General features: G+C 37.2%; 1 protein-coding gene across 4 annotated transcripts in view; it reads left to right on the plus strand.

The window, feature by feature from the left end:
• LOC105489973 (phosphatidylinositol-4,5-bisphosphate 3-kinase catalytic subunit alpha) overlaps nucleotides 1-16,822 on the plus strand; it is an 87,964-nt gene that overhangs the window by 31,793 nt on the left and 39,349 nt on the right. Inside the window, exon 1 of one of the 4 annotated variants that reach the window (XM_011755150.3) lies at nucleotides 5,865-6,309. The exons of the other annotated variants lie outside the window; for them this stretch is intronic. The gene's annotated coding sequence lies outside the window, so the exon portion shown is untranslated. Of the gene's footprint in view, nucleotides 1-5,864; nucleotides 6,310-16,822 lie in introns of those variants that run through there. 4 annotated transcript variants of the gene reach the window in all.

The raw sequence follows: 16,822 nt of genomic DNA on the forward strand, positions 1-16,822 counted from the left end.
TGATCTAGTAAGATTAGAGCTTGGAGTGTGGGGAAAAATAAGGACAGAGCACAGTTGTAATGGTTGAGGCTTTGAGTCAGGGCTGTATTGTATAGTTACTAGAGATTCACAATATTGTCTTAATTGAGTAATGGTGTAATTAGATATATGTTTTAGATAGCCAATTCTAGTGACACTGTGGATAATTAAGTGGGTAGGGGAAAAATTGGTTGCTTTGTGCTTTCAGGGTCTCTTGCCTTAGTTCATACTGTCCACTTAACCTGTTGCACTCTCTCATTCTGTACCTGTCAGAAATCTTTTTCATTCATTAAGCCTCCCCTAAACGGACACACAGGCTCGCTTTCTCCTAAAATTAGCACATTCTGCCTTGTAATTGTTAGATAATAAGGTCTTTCAACTTCATTTATATACTTGTATGAATGTTTTTCTCCCCGTTTCCTTTTCATCACCCATCCCTTTGCTTCAGCTGCTAGTGTCTTATAGATGGTAATTGCTTAATGAATGCTTGTGAATTAGAGATCAGTCCTGCATATGAGAACTCTTTTAGGGTCTAGTAGTGATAGAGAAGATTGAAAAAAAAAAAGTGATGAATTTGAGGGTGATTTAAGGGGTGGAAGTGATGTCATGCAAGAGAGGAGTTGAAAGCACCAAAGGTTTTAACCTTGGAGATTGAGAAAGTGGTGATGTCGTGAAGAATGCATTCCACATTTGAATAATGAGCAGAGTAAGAGGTATCAACAAATGAAACCATTAAAGGAGGCCATAGAAACAACAGAGATCATTTCAACATTCTATTAAGGAAATTTGGGGGAACACACTTTAATTAAATAATAACATCAGTATTTCTTTACCTTTGTAACTTTTACTTTTTAATTATGAAGATGTTTTAAGATGAAATATAAAATGTGAACCTGAGAACTTTTTAACATTTAACATGGATATACATATCCATGTTTAGAATGTTCTCTGTGTATTATTGCATGATTTTGTCATAAATGCCCTACTAGGAAGAGAAAGGTCAGAGATTGTGTGTGTGTCTCTATATGTGTGTGTATTTGTGTGTTTTGTCCTGGCAAAAAGACAAACTGAGAGAACAGAAGAACAAAAGAGCAGCACTGAAAATAGCTAGATTAAAGGTTGTTTCTCTGTCACCACACACCAGATATGGAGAGTAGTAAAAGCAGACAGATGGACAGTTCTGTTAGTTTTGGAGTATGTGAATAGAGAAACATTCTGTTCCTTTTATTCAGAAAAGGAATTTCTAGACTAAATTACTGGTATCAGCAATAAGTTTCATATTCTGACCAAAGAAACATTATTATTTTTTTTTTTTTACCCTAGGGATAATGACTCATGCTGTTCTCAGAATTTTGCTTTTGTGGAAACTAAAATGCAGTCATAAATACGGCACTGTTATTTGGATCTTAGTGCTGATGATACTATCATGAGTAGACTAGTGATGGGCAAGAACACTAGTATTATCAACCCAGTTGTAACAAAGAAGCCAAGCACATCTTAATTAGCTGATTCTAGATGGGAAGGTAGATTTTTTAAACAAATTAGCTAATTGTTATAATTCTGTGAATTATGCAATAGAAATAGGACCCATAATGTTATTTTTTTAATACTTTGTTATTTTGAGGGGTTTGTGTCAGAAGTTAAATTTCTAACTTCCCATATTGACAGTGGAGATAATTGAACATATTTTCTCTGCCTTTTTTTCTTATGTTCCTCAAAATTAGTTTAAGTCTACTAAATTATAGTCACATAGACCATAAAGCAGCTATCAAATAGAGCATATCAGCTAGATGATGAAGTTGAAAGGTTATATTCTAGTTTTATTTTAACTTTTAAAGTCTTGTAATTTAAGAAATAGAGGTTTGAATGTCTTCTTTATATACCATAGTACTAGATGCTCTCACTCTGAATTTTTACCGTGTCAGGATACTCCATCACATATTTATCTCTAATTATAATTATTGGACATATATACAAAATGTCCAATTTTGTGTCCAAAAAAAAGCTTTTTATCATTGAAAAAGCATTAATGACTTATGTTAAATAGCCAGTTTAAAAGTTTTTGTCAGTTGATAAATTTTATAAAAGAAGCATTTTAATTTATTAAATCATTGTAAGTAATTTATTGTTTAACTGTATGCCTTGGATGGTTAACTAATGTCATACAGAGCATCAGTAAATAAGAGTGGCCATATTGGCTGGGTGCTGTGGCTCACGCCTCTAATCCCAGCACTTTGAAAGTCAGAGGCAGAAGGATCATTAGAGCCCAGGAGTTCAAGATCAGCCCGGGCAACATGGCGAGACCCCATCTCTGCATTTAAAAAAAAAAAAAAAAAATTAGTTGGGCATGATAGCACACACAGGTAGTCCTAGCTCCCACCTACTCGTGAAGCTGAGGCAGGAGAATTGCTTGAGTCTGGGGCTGGGGTGGGGAGGGGGTTGAGGCTGTAGTGAGCCATGATCATAACACTGTACTCCTGAGAGAGACCCTGTCTCAAAAAAAAAAAAAAAAAAAAGGTAATATTCTACTCACTGATCATGTATGTTGCTGCTTTTACACAGTTATACCCATTTCAGTTTGTTGTTCTCCTTGCTTGCTTTTTAAGGTATAGTAATTATGATTTCCAAGATACTTGGTACATTGAACTGTACATAAGTATAAACAAACAGTAAATGTTTGAAAGGGAAAATAAAGACCACTTACTAATATTTCTTTTCCACTGTTGAATGGATTCTGAAGTATCTTGGCTGTATTGTGTTATCTAAAAGATGGATTTTTTAAAAATCTGTGCTTACATGACTTCACATTGTTGTTGCTTTCATTCATAGAACTTCTCTTCACATTTTAGCTAGGGGACGCTTGTGCTGAAATTAAGCTCTCACTGCACTTCTGGGAGATCTGAGTTTCTTTGCTTGCCAAAGTTATTTTGCATTACTTCAAGCTTTCCTGTTGTGAAATAGCCCTTTTGCCAGAGATCAAATACTGAAGGATGATAAATCACTATTAAAGTTGGTCAATAATTGCTTGCAATGGACATTTTCATTATTACTAACGTAATACTAGAATATTTTGTTATTGCCAGAAAATGGGGCATATGGCAAGCAATTACATCAGAATATAAAGTTACTGTTTGGTCTTTATCATTGAAAAAGCATTGTTATTTAAATCAAATTTCTACTGTATATCATGTATATCATCTACTGTATATCATCCAATGTCGTAACATCGCAGATGGACTTGGGGTGTATTCACTTAAAAAAATACAATATCTTAAATTCATTAGAGTATAGTTGGAAGAAAATGTATTATTTTTGCAAGAAGCTGTTTATGGGTTTATCTGATTAATTTATGTAGAGCCAGGAAAAAGTTGTTTTGACCAATAAATTTGGCATTTGAAATGAGCAAGTTAAGAATAGACATTAAGTGATCACCTTAAGTGCAATAAAATTTCAGTGCACTATACATTCTGTGCTTTATTTCTATTGGTGAGAATACCAGTAATATATAAATATGGTATTAGACGAAAGAATAAGAGATTACAATAGTAGCTCCTAAGAAAGGAAATCAGTTCAAGGACATAGGCTGAGGTTGTGATGTGGACAAAAAGATAATAGCAAGGATAGATAAATAACTAGACAAAAATGTCAGGGACCTAAGTATTTATATGGCAAACAAGGATACTCAGTACATCTAGAGCCAGACTTTTTCCAGTGTCTAATCCTTGTTGTGTATTAAATACTTTGTGAACTAAAATATATTTTATGACACTGTGTTAACTGATACATAATTATGTAATGGAAGCCATTAGGGCCTGTGTCTTGGCAGGAATGAAACTAAAAGCAAGGTCCTTCTAGTATTTTTGGTAGAAGATTATTGGCTAGTGCCTATTTTCACAGCACATACTACTAAAATTAGAAGGACGACAAGACGAGCATTGCCCCTCCCTGTGCAAAATTGATACACACATTCAAGAAGTGCTCCATATTTTTAATCTGGATTCACGTACCAGCAGGCTGTTTTCCTGCTGCAAAGCAAATTGGTGGAGTCCATTTACACCTCCTCCTTAGCCCGTCAGTATTGGCAGTTATCACCACCACAATCACAGCAGCACAGTCCAGACCGTGTCATTTGATTTTGAAAATATTGTCCTTGCAACAGCCAGTTAGGACAGTGATATATTAATATCTGCTTTGCTTATTATTTGTGCCTGGGAGTATGTAATCATAGTCACAGACACCATAGCTACAATTTTATGACACTTGGTCTCAGGAAATAGAGAACTCTACAGAAGACAGTAGACCATGATGAAGCTTTATCATTAGTCCCTGGTTCTCTCCCCTCCAGATCACTTTGGCCTTCTGACAGACAGTACAGATAAATCTGTTAAGTTTGGAATGTTGAATTGGTCAAAAATGAAAGTAATAGTCCAGAGCAAAAAAGACCTTCTGTGAAACATATGTGGATGCAATTAGGTGAATATATTGTATCTGCTGGTGTCCCCAACGTTGATAGCTCTATTTATTGGACCAGCCTAGACTGAAAATCTTCTGTGTAGGCATTTTGGTGGGGATTCTTTCACCTCTGTGGATACCGACTGTTATGTTTAAGGAAGATAGAACCAAGAAACCTGTAGCTAACCCAAGTTTCACTTTATGATGGCAGCACTGTAAAAGTTTGGTATGAAAGACTCATCTCTTCTTCATTCTCAAGACAATAGGGCTAATCAGTGAGATGCAGGCAAGTTTTAATTTATCTAAATACTAAAGAGTATCACTTTCTGGGATAGTACTTGAATACAAGTCCCTGTGGTGACTAAATTATGTCCTCACCCCATGATATAAGGAAATAAGATAGCCATTGATTTTTGATGAAGAAACACTGGGGGAACAGCGTGTGGCAACTGTTTTCCACTCTCACCCATAGTAATGGAAAGACTTGAAAGAAAGCTGTTGAGGTATTCAGAGCCACAGAAAGGCTTATTAAGTCATTGAGCTATACTAGAAAGAAACATAAAAACAAAAGAGGAGAAGCCATTTGATAAACTTCAGGGGGAGAAGTTCTAATCCCTGATGATTTACAGAAACATCTTGCCTTCAGCTTCTTACAGATCTTTAAAAGGATCAGGTCAAGTGATTTGAAAGACATATTGCTCATATTATCCTTTTCTAGATTGTATAGAAATAAACCATTTTTCCTCTGCTCTCACACCACAACAATCAACACAGGAGACTTCTGTGACCACTGGTTGCCAAGAAGTATATGGGGATTTCTCCCCACCAACAACCAGTCAGTTGATTCTGCCGCAGATTCTTTAATAGACAGCAGTTGAGTATCCTGTAATTCAATTCAGTTCTGATACTATCTGCCTGGAGATAGCATCAGATCCCATAGGTTGAGGGCTCAGTCACAAGACTGCCATCCATTTAGACAGTCATAAGCCTCAGGTTTTACTTGTGCTTCTGACTGACTAGCTATAAATCAGGGTTCCCATGACCCCCTCCTTGGGTTTGATTAATTTGCTAGAGCAGCTCATAGAATTCAGGGAAATACATTCTTCAGTTGATTATAAAGAATATCACAAAGGATACAGATGAAGAAGATGCATAGGGCAGGGCTTGTGGGAAGGGGTGTGGAGCTTCCGTGCCCTCTGTGGGCACGCCACCTTCCAGGAACCTCCACTTGTTCAGCTATCCAGAAGGTCTTCGAACTCAGTCCTTTTTGGATTTTTATGGAAACTTCATTAAGTAGCATGTTTGATTAAATAATTGGCCATTGGTGATCTGCTTAACCTTCAGCCCCTCTCTCCTCTGAGGAGGTGGTGAGGAGGGGAGGGGTGGAGGTAGGGGTGGGACTAAAAGCCCCAATTCTTTAATCTTGCCTTGGTTTTTCTGGTAACCAACCCTCATCCTGAAGCAACCTAGGGGCTGCCAGCCACCAGTCAACTTATTAGCATACAGAAAGACACTTAACACTTTGGAGATTCCAAGGAATTTAGGAGTTGCGTGCCAGGAGAGAGGACAGATACCAAATATATATTTCACAATATGACATAGATGTTCTTAATTTAATTAAGATGTTAATCTAGATATTCTTAAACTCTTAATGAACTCAACAAGCTGGGCCCTGGATAATGTACCCTTTTGTTTCATTTTCTTTAGATCACAAGCAGCCAGGAAACAGCTATTTTATATGTCAGCCAAGTCCGGAATGGCGTTAGCTGCATTATGGCAACAAAGAGTGAAGTTACTTTTGGTGAAGCCCTGGGCTTTTGGAAGAAAAAGGGAGAAGAGGTGGTTTTAACATTGACTTTAAGTTGAAAAGTAGAGCCCTTTTATAGTTTTTTTTTTTAAATGAATCCATCAATCAAGAATGGAACAGTGTGTGGTTAGCATCATCTTTGAAGTTCCAAGTCATAGAGGGATTTTCTTCCTGAAGTATGTGGGATGTGAGTCATTGTAAAGGGGAATTACAAAGAAAAATGAGCCCTATATAGGGATCATCAATATAGGTTTGGTTATAAACTTGTTGTAAAAGGTTAAACCATCAGGACCTTTTCTCTTTGAGTTCCACAGGAGCTGAAACGTTTGCTTAGCAGGAAATTGCAGTAACATTTCAAGAATCCTTCCGTATTTTGCATTTCCTTTATATTAGACCACAATTCCTTGCTAGGTTGATGTCTTCATTGATCTCATTGGTTAAATTTTCATTGAGGCAATCAGGTGTATAGACCTCTATTTTCACTGTCTTCAGTATATACAGTTGGTCCTGAAATGGATATACAGCTGCCAAACTTAAATACCTTAGGATTGTTTCTCTCTTTATGTAAAAGATGCTACTTTATAGTCATTTTATAAGGGAAGTGGGTTTTTTTTCTCTAATTTAAAAAATTACCTTCTATATGATACCAAATTTCCTTTAAGTGTTGCTTCAGTGAACCAAATAGTGTTTTACTAAGTGTAGGAGTTCTAACTAGATAATATCTACCATCTCTTTACAACAAGCCTAAAACAGTAAAGTTCTGTTTCCCTTTCTGGACACATGCATTTAGATAACATTGATCCAGTAGATAAAGAGACAGGGATCCTTTATTGAATTTCTGTGTTCCAAGCACTATGCTGAGGACTTTACGTATACTATCTCATTAAACTCTTTGTTTTTCTTTGGGATGGAGCCTTGTTCTGTCGCCTAGGGTGGAGTGCAGTGGCACGATCTCGGCTCACTGCAACCTCCATCTCCCGGGTTCAAGCGATTCTCCTGCCTCAGCCTCCGGAGTAGCTGGGACTACCGGCACCCACCACCATGCCCAGCTAATTTTTTGTATTTTTAGTAGAGACGGGGTTTCACCATGTTGGCCAGGATGATCTCGATCTCCTGACCTTGTGATCCGCCCACCTCAGCCTCCCAAAGTGCTGGGTTTATAGGCATGAGCCACCATGCCCGACCCTCATTTAATTATTATAACATTACTTTGTGATAGTAGCTGTTCTTATTCACCTTTTGCAAATAAGGAAACTACCTTCAAATGAGCCTACAAGGAAGACTTGAGAATTGGAGAGTTCTCTCTAGGGTCAGTGGAATTGAGGATGATGGTGCACTGATCTCAACTAAAATGAAATACTGGTTGGACCATTTCTGCTTAGGATTAGATTTGTTAATATACATTGTTCTCTTTGCTACTGTATATTAAATAATACCATAGCTGAAAAAAATCTGGAGATTTCCAAAATGTTTCCAGGTTCCTTGGTTATTCATTTGCTACAGGTGTTGCAAAAGATGTGTACAAGCTCAAGTCACTAGTTAGGCTCTCTTTGTGGTTTGATTAGCTTTTGTCCCTTTCTTTGGCCAGGAGACACCCCTAATTCTGTCCACCTGTCTTACCAGTGCATGCCATTGGTCACAAGGTGGGCTGGTTAATAAAAAGGAATAAAAGAATTGGAGACCAAGTATTGTACTACTAGAAAACCAAAGGCAAATGTTAATATATTTTTTTCCATTTGGAATAGTAGTCATTCTTTTAGTTCTGTATTTTGAAATCATCATTTGCCAAATACAGTCTTCTTGATGTGAAAACGTAAACAGAATTTTCAGTGTTACCTGATTTAGGGTCATTGGAACTGAGGATGACGGTTTACTTCTGACTACCTGCTGCTGCTTTTATGTGAAACTGTGATAATCTGCCTTGACTCCCTTCTTCCCAGGAAAGAAAGAAATAAAATAATTAAATAAGAAAAGAAATATTTAGTAGAAAACTCTCTATCACTGTGGAATCATTTGTATCCTATTAAATGGTATAATATGAAATATATATCATTTTCCACATTAAGTACATTTGCCTTTTCTCATAATCGTATCTTCCCTTCACCTTTATTAATGTTTAGTCACATTTTGAGCTTATATTTTAAGAAACTTTAATTTGTCCTTGTGCACACTAAAATTTGAATTTTTAAAATTCAAGTATGCCGGGCACAGTGGCTCACACCTGTAATCCCAGCACTTTGGGAGAATGAGATAGGCGGATCACTTGATGTCAGGAGTTCGAGACCAGCCTGGCCAACATGACAAAACCCTGTCTCTACTAAAAATACAAAAAATTTAGCTGGGCATGGGCACACACTTGTAGTCCCAGCTGCTTGGGAGGCTGAGGCAGGAGAATTGCTCTAACCCAGTAAACAGGTTGCAGTGAGCTGAGATCATGCCACTGCACTCCAGCCTGGGTGACAGAGCAAGACTCCATCTCAAAAAAAAAAAAAAAAAAAGGAAAAATCAAAAAATAAAAATCAAATTGAGAAAATTAGTGACTACACGTTTCAGAATCTGGTATGGTTTCTTTTTATAAAATACGAAATTTAAAATTCATGCTTTAATAATCTAAGAACCAAGTATTAATCTGTACTTCATTAATGGTTCTTTACCATTTGATTTTGCCATTCAAACTGGATTCTTTTAACCCACCTTGGTCACATTTACTGATAATCAGAAGTCTACGTTGCTATAAATATTACTCACCAAAGCCTTAATTATTTGTCATTAAAAAAAAAATGTGTTAGCACAGATCCTCTCTAAATCCATTCATGGGCCTCATATTAGGAAACCTTTGTCTTACATAATTCATTAAGTCTCTGAAATGTATTTTTATAACATGTTTCTTAGCACTATAAATATGAATTTAATAGTGAAAATGAATTGCAGTTCCTCACTAAAGGAATTTAAATTTTTTGCATACTAGTGATGAGAACTTGATTTTCCACCCTGAAGTTGTAAAGGTCTTTTGGTCACTCTAAAAGTGTGAGTTAAATCTGTTTTCTCATGGCCAGCTTTTAAAGGTCGGTGAAGGACAGCACTTTGAAAGAAATGGATAATATGCATCCTTCCAGAGCTAGTATATATTACAGCTGTCCCTTTGGACTCACTCCAGAAACAGCTCAGTGACTCTTAGAGGAAGAGAATTTTAGAGGCCCTAACTGGGGTCCAGAAAATTGTACTGAAGGATACTTGCTTCCCATGCATCTCCACTATAGTGAAATTTGTTTAAAATTATGCTTCTTATCCCTCAAATCCAAATTTGAGTCTCTGAGTGCTTTTGATTTTTCTTTAACCATCCATTTCTTACTATTTCTATTGCTGTCTCTCTTTGTTTAGGCGCTTGTTACATTTTCACTGTAGTAATTTCAACAATTTAGTTTTTCTACCTGCTCTTCTATGCTCTAGGATTGTAGTGACACCCCCCCCACAACCCCCCACTTAAAAGACCCTATCCTGAAAAAGTTCATAGCCTAATAGGAGGTCAAACATAACTATAGATAATTTTAATGAGTATGTTGAGGTATGGTTATAGAAATACATATAAAAGGCTGTGGTAACATTTAAAAAGGGAGTAACTGACTCTAGAAATATTTAAAGTAAGTTTCAACTGCAGTAATAAGACCATCGAATTATTAACCCAGATTTGAATCATGTTGTTTCTGTAGCAAATGAAGAGGGAAGTTTTGTTCTGTTCCAAATCAGCCTAAAGATTCATTTGGTAATTTAAAAATCAGAAAAGCTTTTTTTTTTTTTCCCTCCTAGTTAATGAGTTGTAGGGGGGTGAAGGAACCATCTCTCTCTCTCCTCTGAAGGCTCAGTATTTGGGTCTGAGAAATAAACTTGACAGTAGACAGATTAACAGGAGAAAAGGTATGTAAATGTATCATATGCATATGCATAGGGGTCCTACAAAGTATGAGACTCAGATAAGGGCCAGAGGGCTGAAGCTTACATAGTACTTTTAGCTACAGAAACAAATATGGCTTAAGGCTCCTGGAGGGTGAGGGGAAGAACTGCACTGCAAACAAAAATTGTCTTGCTGTGTGGATAAAGTCTCTCAGGTAGTAGCCCTCAGAAGACTAGGTGAAAAGTCTGTATGGGCCTGGTGTCTTGGGTGTGCAGACCTCTAGTCTCCTCTTCTGTGATAGGAGTTAATGTAGATTCCAGAGATGGGATTCATAATTACATTCCTTCTGGAGAAACTTCCCTCTTGATAAGGGAAACTTCAGAGAAAGCCCTTTCTTCACTTGAGGAGAGAAGAGGATGGAGAGACAGAGGTACACGGGAATGTCAGACCTTGGTTCTGTTGCTACTTTTTTAGTTCAAAGAACTCATCATGTCAAAGCATCATACTTTGGGGTATAGTTTCCTGACCCCTAACATGAGCAAATAAAGAGATGTAACTGAGTTAGCCACAAAACTATTTTTTTCCTGTTGGCTCTATCTAAGAATGAGAGTGGAAAACATTTTGTCAACATATATCTAAAAGTATGGGTAAAACTTGTTTTACAAACTGTTGGTCATTCAGCAAACATTTAAACAGCTTCTATATTTGTGGAACATAAATAACTAGAAAATAGAAGCTGCTTATTTTAGCAAATTGTGGCTGTTTGCATTGATTGGGCTGCCAGTTGTGCCATTGTGCTGAGGTATGCTTCAAAATAACTTTCTTTCTTATTTTTAATGACTTTTTAATGCAGATACAATATCAATGTTTTAAAAACATAAGTATTTGGTGGTTTTTTTTGTTTTGTTTTGTTTTGACATGGAGTTTCGCTTTTGTTGCCCAGGCTAGAGTGCAATGGCGCAGTCTTGGCTCACTGCAACCTCCGCCTCCCAGGTTCAAACAATTCTCCTGCCTCAGCCTCCCAAGTAGCTGGGATTACAGGCACCCACCACTGTGCCCAGCTAATTTTTGTATTTTTAGTAGAGACAGGGTTTCACCATGTTGGCCAGGCTGTTCTCAAACTCTTGACCTCAGGTGATCCACCCGCCTCGGCCTCCCAAAGTGCTGGGATTACAGGCATGAGCCACCATGCCTGGCCTAAAAACATAAGTATTTTAAACATAATACACTTTTGAAATTGAAACCTGAACTGAAATATATAAAATACACTTTTTGCATATTTTAAAGTAATTAAGCCAGAAAACGTCTTAGGCTTTATTTATAGAGACTGGTAATCCATAGTCAAGTAATAGTTTTCTGTACTCTGCCTTGGAAATACTGACTCCAGAATATTGTACAAGATTTTCATTGCCACATTTTGAGATGAATATTAGCAAAAGGGCATATCCAGTAATGGCAAAAATGAGATGGTAAACTATCTTGCCTGAATTATGGTTGAAGGAATTGGCGGAAAAAGACTCAGGGGAAAGTCTAACAGCTTTCAAGTATGTGATGAGATAGAGAAAGCAGAACTGAGGGAATGAACAAGATAATTTCAGAGTAACAATGTTTAGGGATAACTTCAGAATTACTCCACAAAAAGTTTCCTATCAGGTACTAAGCTCCTAGCAATGAAAGTACCCACTTAAATCACTTCTGAGATACTTTGCTATTTCAAGATTTTAACTTAATGGCTTAAAGAACTTAGGTTGACACTGCAGGACTGTGGTTTGCAGAGGCAGGGCTTGGGATAACTTAGCCACTGGGCACTTATCCAGTTGATACCAGGTAATTCTTATACATTACAGGGATCAGCAAAGTTTTTTTCTGCAAAATGCCAGATAGTAATATTTTAGGCTTTGCAGGCCATATGGTCTCTATAGCATCTGCTCAACTCTGTTATTGCAGTGCAGAAGTATTATTGACATTATATAAACACAGTTTGTTACCTGTGTTCCAATAAAACTTTATTTACAAAAGCAAGTGGTGAGTTGGATTTGGCCTGTGGGTCTTACTTTGACCATCCTTGCCTTAAATAATGAAATCTAGAAACAGAATTCTAATGTAAATAGAGAAAGGCTTTCAATTTAGGGATTGAAAATCAAGCTGTCAAGATATCATTATCTTCTTGGTCTAAAAGAGTACGCATCAAGTGTTCAAAATAGTGAATTGCCCAATGAATTAAGAAACTTTCCAGTATAAAAGTCAAATGACAACGGAGAATCTGATACTGTTTTTTACTCTTTATTTCTGCTACTTATGTTGTTCTTAAAGGTATCGTTACTTCTGCTGGGTAGTACTGTCTACCCAATTGGACAGCTGATGCAGACCCAGTCCATACCAACAAGTTAACGCAGGTTCAGGCTTTCTGAAGATGTTTAAGTACTTCCTTCCTAAGCACAGTAACTTTTAACAGTAATTTTAACACCAGAAGAAAGAAGTAAACAAAAATCTCTGATGATCGAGGCATCCGTTGTCACATATTTTGTGCTCCTAAGGTCATACAGCAGAGCCTCTTGTATTATCTTTTGGTCTGTTGGCCTTTAGTTTATAGTTTGTAAAATGGTGGTCACATGTCAGTGCTGACTAGAAGAAGGAGATGCTACTATAATCAGGCAGGTTGGCCTTCGCTCAGAAGTGACCATTGACTGCTAGAAAACAAAGAAATGGGAGGCATTCAGCAACCTGGGGTTGTTGGTTTTAGGACCAAAAATGTACCCCCAACTCTCCACCAAATTTCTCAATAATCCTGAAGAGCTTTGCTGTTTGTGTTTTAGTATAGCCCAGTAATTGGTGCTTATGATGAGGACTGTAATTCTTCATAAAGGTAAATTGTGAATGGTGCACCTGCACACACTTCTAAGAAAATAGGACTGCTCTATTTTGAACAGTCTTCAAACTGAAATAACTTATTTCGATACATAGAAAATTAGGATAAGCAAAACCAATTTATTTACTCTTAAGACTTCCAGATAGTAGTGATTTGTCGATATGCATATGAATCTTTAGTCCTGGCATTCTGAACTCAAAACCTCAATAGACTGGTTTCTTGACCCTTAAAGTGTTTTATTTTTAGTAAATACGTTTTTAATTCTGTGACCTCAAACCTCCAAACTACATTAGGATTGCATAATTTTATAGTGATTTATCCCCCTCTATTGCTTTAAATTTAATAATTCCATCTTCTTTATCAGTATTTAATTTTTTCTGTAGTCTAAAGGCCCTTTTATTTAAAATGTTATATATTCTGATTTCTTAATTTTAGGGATTTTTCTCTAGACAATTGAGAATATGTAATTTTTACACTTTAATGTTCATTTGATTATAACCTACACTTGAAAAGCAATTTTTAAAGAAATCTGAGAGAATTTAAAAATCATTTTAAAAGCATCATGTCATTTTTAGCTCGAAATACTTAAGAGACTTTTTTTTTTTTTTTTTGGAGACAGGGTCTCGCTCTTGCCCAGGCTGGAATGCAGTGGCGCCATCATGGCTTGCTGCAGCCTTGACCTCCCAGGCTTTAGATCTTCCCACCTCAGCCTCCTGAGTACCTGGGACCATAGGCATGTACCACCACACCTGGCTACTTTGTTTTTTTTTTTTTTTTTTTTTTGTAGAGATGGGGTCTTGAGTCCAGGCTGGTCTGGAACTCCTCAGCTCAAGCGAGCCTACTGCCTCAGCCTCCCAAAGTGCTGGGATTACAGGTGTGAGCCACAGCCCCCAGCCCAGAGTCTTCTTTTTACTAACAGTGTACAACATAAAATTCAAACTCTAACATGTTTTTACATCTGGCCCCTACCTACCTTTCACCTCTCCTTCTTTGTCACATACTCCACCTGTTCCCATGCACTTTAGACTCAAGTAATAAAAATAGCTTGTATTGCTAGGAACAGGCCGCGTTCTTTCATGGTCTGACTTTATACACACTCTCTTGTGGCAATCTAGAACACCCTTCTGTAGGCTCTCTTACGTTCAGGCCATACCCTCTCTGTGAAATTTTTAATCTATAATATTCAACTGAAACTTTACCTCTCTGAAGCCTTCCCTAATCTCCTCAGGCTTTTCCATTGTTCATATTCTATCTTGTAACAATTATCACATTGTTAAAGTCATTCCCCAGTAAACTATGAGGCCCTTAACTGTAGAAGGGAAAGCATCTTTTTAACCTTTGTTTTTGTACCATACTTAGCCTTGAGACTGACATTAAGCAGGTACTTCTCAACAAAAACAGGGTAGAGAGAGATAACAAGGGATTCCCGACACCTAAGCTGTAGATAGCTATAACATTTCAATAGGAATCCTGGGAATCTGGGGAACTGGAAGCAGCTGGGAAAGCACTGGCATCTGAGCCACTCGTTACTCTTCCAGGCTTGTGTGTGAGCCTTGCTACCTTCAGGTATTAGCACTTGAAATATAACTTCTTTATGAAGCTCCTTATTTACTTGCCTTCTTGGTTAAAAAAAAAAAAAATTCCGAAAACCTTTTCTTACCCCATCTGGTGCCAGCAGTGTATAATTCCTAATAAGCTTGAAAAGATAATGTTGGTAATACTTTATAAGTTTATTACTAATGTTTAACATTTATTAAGTGCTTACTGTGTGCTGATCTCTGTGCTTATGTATTTTTCATATATTACCTCATCTATCTTCACAACAGTTCAATGAAGTAGATGCCATTATTATCCCAATTTAACAAATGGGATAAATGAGATTCAATGAGATGAACTAAACTATCCAAGGCCATACAACTAGTGGCTAAGGTGGCCAAAATTTGAATCTAGTGTAGATTCAAATTAGAGCTCATTCTCTTATTCACTACTGGTGAATATTGCCTGGCCATAACTGAAACCCAAATAACAGCATGGTTATAGTATGGGCTTTAAAATAATCTAGACCTGGATTCAAAATCCATGTATTGGAGGCAAGTGACTTCACTTCTGATCTTCAGTTTTCTCATATGTAAAATCTTCCTCAATAGAGTTACTGCCCACCCAAGTACATGGTACATACTCAAAAAACAAATGTTAGTTCCATTTGCCACTTCTACACTTTATGTGAACCCGGGGGTAATGGTTTGTACAGAATAAGACCTGGCATGAGAAGACAAATAACCATGTGACAAATAAAAAGGCTGTCATTCTGTCTACCAGAATGTCAACCCGTGCCTGCCTTCCAGGATCAACAAGTGTTTTATTACCATAATCACATTTATTCTCTTAATGAAAAGGGTGTGTCTTGAGTATTTAATAGTTAATTACCCATAAATATACTACTGTAGAATAAGGAATAAAACCAGTGATCTGTCTACTATACTAACTAGGCTTCTTTCTTAGTAATACTTAGGGAACATATGAGGGTTCCCTGTGGGTTGTTGTTTATTATATAAAATAGTTGCTCCAGTAGTTCCATAATAGAGACCTGTCAGTGCCATTCAGCAGAGAAAAATCATAAACACAGCTGCTGTTTTTGTGTGGCTTGTGGTTTTGGTTTTGTTTTCATTTGAACTTTTTTATGCAGGCATGTCATTTAAAAGTAGTCATTTGGCGTTTTCCCTTGCATTCTTCAAATTTTTTGTAGGTTTAAAAAAATTTAAGTCACTTCTATAATTGTTCATACAGATTGATCCATCTGGTCTTTTACTAGCCAATGAAAGTTTTTACATGTAGGAAATAGGACAATTATTTTAAATAAGTTCAGTGGATCTCTTTTATAAGTTTGAAGAAAAATAGTTTGAACTATCAAAAAATAATTTTCTTACATTCTTCATTGTTTCCAGTTAATTTCTGTATTTCTGTGGGTGGGAAAAAGGCTAAAAATTTCTGCTATTCCTACTCTTCACATCCTTTATATGTTATAACTCTGAAGCATACCATAATTATTTGTTTGCAACCACGAATTGGTACAGCATAAATGTATAATCAAATTAGGCCCTCTCGCTCTCTTTAAGGCACTCTGGCTATGAGGGGAGATGGATTATAGGGGGCAGGCATAGATTCGGGGAGACCATTTAGGCCTTTGCAGTGGTCCAGAAAAGAAATAGTGATGACCAGCCCAAATACCACAGAGTGGTATTTGAAAGAGTGTAGACAGAATAGAAAATTAATGAAGCTTGTTCATGGGTTAGATGTTGATTGGTGTGAGATGGAGAGAGGAGTAAGGGATGGCAGGTTTCCTCTCCTCTTTCTTGTGTTTGTTCAACTCTTACCTTTTTTTTTTTTTTTTTGGAGATGGAGTCTCACTCCGTCACCCAGACTGGAGTGCAGTGGAGCTATCTAGGTTCACTGCAACCTCTGCCTCCCAGGTTCAAGCGATTCTCCTGCCTCAGCCTCCTGAGTAGCTGGGATTATAGGCATGTGCCACCACATGCAGCTAATTTTTGTATTTTTAGTAGAGACGGGGTTTCACCATGTTGGTCAGGCTGGTTTCGAACTCGTGACCTCGTGATTCACCCGCCTTAGCCTCCCAAAGTGCTGAAATTAGAGATGTGAGCCACTGCACCTGGCTGCTTATCTTTAAAGGATTAAGTTTATGTTACCTACTATGGGAAACCTTCCCACCCCAAACTTGATGACCGTGTTATGTGCTTTTATATAACCTGGCACTTCTCCAGGATAG

This window comes from Macaca nemestrina, chromosome 2 (genome assembly GCF_043159975.1).
Source record: "Macaca nemestrina isolate mMacNem1 chromosome 2, mMacNem.hap1, whole genome shotgun sequence".
Taxonomy (NCBI): Eukaryota; Metazoa; Chordata; class Mammalia; order Primates; family Cercopithecidae; genus Macaca; species Macaca nemestrina.